Source organism: Petaurus breviceps, unplaced genomic scaffold (genome assembly GCF_028583685.1).
Source record: "Petaurus breviceps papuanus isolate PSGF00001 unplaced genomic scaffold, PetGlider_PUasm1.0 378, whole genome shotgun sequence".
Taxonomy (NCBI): domain Eukaryota; kingdom Metazoa; phylum Chordata; class Mammalia; order Diprotodontia; family Petauridae; genus Petaurus; species Petaurus breviceps.
This window is the reverse complement of record NW_027186302.1, coordinates 282,251-288,262: the sequence shown is the minus strand read 5'-3', so window position 1 is coordinate 288,262 and position 6,012 is coordinate 282,251.

Below are 6,012 nucleotides of genomic sequence, written 5' to 3'. Positions count from 1 at the left end.
GATTTGTAGAAATTATCTGGAGAACATCCCCTTGGGTGGAATATACTGGCCTAGATTTACAGAGATGGGTTGTGATTGGGAACCAGTTAGCATCCTATGATAGGGACAATCCAGGACAGATTAGGGACTTAGATTTCATGATTTACAGTCTGGTAAAAGCGTCCATTTACGGACCCATCCCCCCGATCAATGTACCCCAAGCATCTCAGATGGGGGAGTCTCTCCTAGGAGAAAGTACTAGTTCTAGTGAAGAGGAGGCAGATGATTTGGTACATGATACTACCACTGAGAAGAGGGCTAAAAAAGCTAAAAAAGAGGGGCTGAAGGGAGTTCCAGAAATTTATCCGCCACTAGATACTTTCTCACAGTACATAAAGGAAGAAGAGACAAAACAGGTCGAGCAGACAAAACAAGAGGAGAAAGCACAGCACCCTGATAAAGAAGAGAACAAACTTCGTAAACAAGTGGAGGCGCTCACAACAGCCTTAGAGAACTTACAATGTGAGCTGCTTCCTCTCCCAGTGGCCCAGTCCTCCGCCTCCGCCTCCTCCTCAGTTCCCATCCTTTCCTGGGGGGGACGGCGCGATACTGACTCCTAGCGGGCGTACTAGGCCTAACCTAGTGACTGCTGCTTTGCAAGAGGCTGTTTTAGCTGGAGAGGACTTGACTGAATGGGACCCGGTCCTAATGCCTGTTAATTTGAATGATCCTGGTCGGGAGTACACTCCCGTACCTTTCAAGTTGTTAAAAGACCTGAAGCAGGCTTGTACTGATTACGGACCTTTCACCCTTTGTGATTCAGACTTTGACTAATTGGGTCGCTCGCATCTCGTGTACCCCTGGAGATTGGGAGGCTTTAGCTACTGCATGCCTTACCCCCGGTCGGTCAGGCTTTGATATAGAAAGCCAAGTGGCACAAGGAATGTAAGTCCTTTATTCGGTGTAATGCTGTGCCCGATCCAGAGGAAGCGCCACTCGAATGGGAATTACAAAGAGAGAATGTTGGAGTTACTGGAGTAGGAGGACCTCAGATCGCTGAAAAGTCAAAACAATTTTTACGGTGGGCAGTAGAGGATAAAGAAGGAATCTTTCGACCATTAGTTATAAACAGGGCTGTCGTCTTCCCTCTGGGGACGAAACATTATGGAAGGAATGGGAATTTACCTGCAATCAAACTAGTGGGGGCCACAGATATGTTAGCACTGCCCAAATTGAAATGGCTCCCGCATAAATATTCCTGGGTGGAGCAGTGGCCCCTATCAATAGAAAAGCTAACAGCCTTACACCATATAGTGGTAGAACAATTACGGGCTGAACATATAGAACCTTCATTCAGCCCATATAATTCCCCTGTGTTTGTTATAAAGAAAAGGAGTGGCCAGTGGAGAATGTTCACTGATTTGAGAAAGATCAATGACCTCTTACAACCTATGGGAGCACTTCAACCTGGATTACCTATACCTAATATGGTTCCAGAAGGATATAGAGTAATGATTATAGACATAAAAGACTGTTTTTATTCTATTCCTCTACATCAAGAGGATAGAGAAGAATTTGCCTTTACTATTCCTTCGATTAATTTGCAGTCACCTGCCAGGAGGTTTCAGTGGAAGGTATTACCACAAGGCATGGCAAACAGCCCCACCCTGTGCCAATGGTTTGTAGATCAGATTCTGCAACCTATAAGGTTGGGACATCCAGAAGTTGCCATTATACATTACATGGATGATATATTATTGGCTACAGAAAAACAGGAAAAGCTAGTTTTAAAGGAAGTATTACAAGCCTTGTCTGAACAAGGGCTAATAGTAGCCCCAGAAAAAATACAGTCAGAGCCTCCTTTTAAATATTTGGGATATGTTTTAACTGATGTTGTGGTGAGGAAAGAGGGCCCAGAGATACAGCCCCAAAAATATAAGACCTTCAATGATTTCCAGCGCTTAGTGGGAAGCATACAGTGGGTCAGGACCACTGTGCTAATTCCTCCATCCATGATGGCACCTTTATATGATTTGTTAAAAGGAGATTCCGACCTGAGGTCCCCTAGGAGTTGGACTCCTGAGGCTTTAACAGCTTTGTCACAGATCCAGAAAGCTTTTGGGGCCTCCACAGTTAGATTGAGGGCAAGGGAAGAAGTGTATGTTACTTGCCTACAAGATGAGCCCCTGTTTGGAGCAATCTTTCAGAGTCATGGAATTATTGAATGGATATATCCTAAACATAGTGGAAAAGCTTTGGTTCCTAAATTAGAACTTATAAAGGAATTTGTCATGGGGGCGATACAAAGAGTTATCATGGTCACTGGACGCCCACCGAAAATATGGATCAAAGGCTTAGTAGAGTCTATCCAGGCAGAGAAAGTTGATGATATTTTGGATTTATTGCCATACTGTCTTCAAAGTTCTCCAAAGTTACCTATTTTAGCCCAGGTGTTTCAGCAGTTTGAAGTAACTATGCCACAATGTATTATTAGCAAGATTCCAGTGGATGGCCCTAATGTCTTTACAGATGCCACTAAGCAAGGGAAGGCCAGCATTTATTGCCCACAATTGAGAATACAGTTAGTGTTGGATACACCTTTTGATTCCACTCAAAAAAATGAACTAGGGGCTATCATAAAAGTTCTAGAGAAATTTCATCCTCCTTTTAATGTAGTAACAGATAGTCTGTATGCCTGTAATGCTATCAAAATGCTACCTGATACTTTTATTAATCAGACAGCATCTAAGATCGGGAAGCTGCTCCTGTTGGCGCAAGAACACCTATTTCAGCTGAAGGCACCTATATACATCATGCACATCCATTCACATATGGCTGGAGAAGGACCAATATTTGAAGGGAACAAAGTGGCAGATGCTTTACTAGGATCAATATGGATAGGGACTCTTTCTCCCGAGGAAAGAGCTATCACAGCACATAATCGATTCCACCTGTCTGCACAGTCATTAAGACACCTTTATGGTATATCCCGCCACCAAGCTGCTGATATTGTGAAACGCTGTTTAGCTTGCATACCATTCAGACCACCTCCCTCTCACTCCTGTTTTAATCCTAAAGGAGAAAGACCTAATGAAATCTGGCAAATGGATATTACTCATTGGAAGCAGCAATTAATACATGTAACTGTTGATACACATTCTGGATTCCTTATGGCTTCCATACAACCCAGAGAAGCAGTTAGGCATGTAATTGCACATATGTTTTATTGCTTTAGTGTGGCTGGAGTTCCACATACTTTGAAAACAGACAATGGTCCCTCCTATACAGCTAAAAATTTTGCAAAATTTTGTGATGAATTTCAAATTCGCCACATTTGTGGTATTCCATATAATTCGACAGGGTAGGCTATAGTTGAGAGGGCAAATAGAACACTGAAAACAATCCTCCAAGAAGAGGGAGAGAAGGATGATGTTGGGGTGAAACCCTGGAGAAAAGTGACACAAACAGCATTACATATGGCAGTGTATACCTATAATTATCTAAAATTGAGGAACGATGACCTAACCCCTGCCTTAAAATTTTGGCATCTTATGCCCAAACGAGGTACACTAAGAGCAGGGATGTACATAAAAGAAGACAAAGGAAAGGGTAACTGAGTGGTGTGGAAAGATATGAAAGGCCAATAGCATGGCCCAGGGAGGGTTCTAACGTGGGGACCAGGATATGCTTATGTCATTCCAGATGGAGAACCTGAGACAGGAGGATCTTGGGTGCCAGCAAGAACAATCCGCAGGTACCAATCCCCAGGACAAGGTGTGCCAGAAAGAGAAACACAAGAAATGCCAGAGAAGGAAGAGGGGACCAAGAGCCAGAAAGCTGAGATGATGGAAATGGAGAAATCGACAAGGTAATTGTGGAGTCAGCTTGACGGCCATGCAGGGGATGGTCCTCTGTGCGGTATTGCATGTGACAACAGTGAAAGCAGAAAGAAACTGGACGCAGTTAACACCCCCAGAGGACGAGGCCGCTGACATGCAGGGACAATGGACCTGGGCTCTCATAAAACACCCACCCACAGTACACCTTGTGGGGTGGGGAGAGCCGACTCCCACATTTGAACTGAGGGGGAACATATCTCGCCTAGTAGGGTCGATGGTCCCTGAAACAAAACGAAACACCATAATGATTTCCAACCTCAACTTCACATTTTTAACACCTTCTTACCCCATTTGTTTTGTGGAAAAAAGTGTTCTAGAATGTATTGAACTCAAACCACATAACGTGTCCATGGGACGACGACAGGCTCGAAACTCTACTCACCTGTCCAGCCTGAACATTACTATGTTGGCAATTCCACATGAACAGCAAGGGTTTCCTACTGGTAACCTATCTACCAACCTCTCTGGTTGCAAAGTTGGGGAAAGGGACACATGGTCACACATAGTGGCCTGTAGCACAGGACATCCGATTCGGGGGCAGGTGGGAAACATCGCAGACATAGAGTTAATCTTTTGGGACAGTCCAGGAAACAAGGCATGGCAGCAGTTGGCAGCACTTGTCCCCTGTCTCAAAGCAGGGAGATGTCATCACGACCTCTGGAAAGTCTGGGCCACCATGAACAAAACTCAGGCATGGGTGACGGTCTGCCAATGCACCACCTCAGACACAAATTGCACTGACAATACATACGAAGTGTGGTATTGCATCTTTGCAGATGGGATGAACTATACCCATTCTCACAATGCAACTTGTGACATGTTTTTATATAACTTCTTGGGGGAAGTTCGGGCCCTGCAAGGTTATGCCTTTTTAGATTGTTCCAGCATCAAGACTACTAAACTTCAAAGCATTCCACCTCAGTATAAGGTGGAAGCACGTGAGTGTGACTTGAAACAATTGATAAATTAGTACAGGCCAAAGAGAGGTGCACTAATGTTAGTCAGCAAAGGCCGCAATGCCCTAGGCAGCATCCCCAGGAGAAGCAGCTTAGAAGACTTTGACAGATATGATAAGGGGGGAAAAGTGAGAGGCATTGGACCTTGTGTTTGATGTTGTAAATCTAGCTATTTCCGCCTTTCAAGAATTTCAAATACAGCAGCTATATGACCAAGTGGGATATATAGCTTCACAATTGAAAAACCTTTATGGACAAAGAAACAAAAACATGGGGTTTGCAAGCTAGAATAGATAAGGGTATTCAAGGGGAAATATCAGCCTTGAAGGAAGCTATTCTTGCAGTGGGTAATGAAATGGCTCTGGAGGAGGTTTTACAAGCAATCCCCTGCCATTGGAAGTATAAACCCACAATATGTGTCCCTCCTCTACCTTTAAACCTTACTGGGTCTAAATTTCCTGCATTATGGGAGAGCGTAGAGAAACATTTACAGGGCGCCTTTCTGGCAGCCAATGGATCTGAAGAAATAGAACAATTGACATTCTTAGCCAGAGAAATTCAACAAGTGGCTCATAATTTTACCATAGCATCAGGTGGGCCTCAAGATGTAGTAGACTGGATACGTGGTCATTTCACCACTTCATGGCTTACGGGGCTGGGAGCCTCCTTGTTGCAAACACTACGTATAGTTATCATTGGTTGTACTGCATTTCGCTGTGCTTTTTCTATTTTATATGCAAGCTTGTGACATGCTGTCGCTGTGGCTATTCCCCTTGGCGGTCACCCGCAAAACAAGAAAAGGGAGATGATGGAGCCGCGAGTGTGAGAGACACTGCGGCAGTCACAAGATGTCAGAGGGGGTGCACGTGACCTCTGAGGGGCAGGAGCTTGGAGATGTGGAGGCCAACTCTGCCGGGCTGAAAGGGCTGACATGGCATTGAGCGCAGGGCCGTGGGGGCCAACTTTGCCAGGTTGGGAAAGGCTGATGTGGCATTGAACGTGCCTCATCAACACGGACTCCTCTTAACACATACTCCTTTGCCCTGCACTCGGGAGAGTGCACGATTGGCTCCCACATGGCATGTGACAGAAAGAAGAATGATAAGGATATTAGGGAAAAGGCAAGGGGAGCCTCTCTCTCTCTCTCTCTCTCTCTCTCTCTCTCTCTCTCTCTCTCT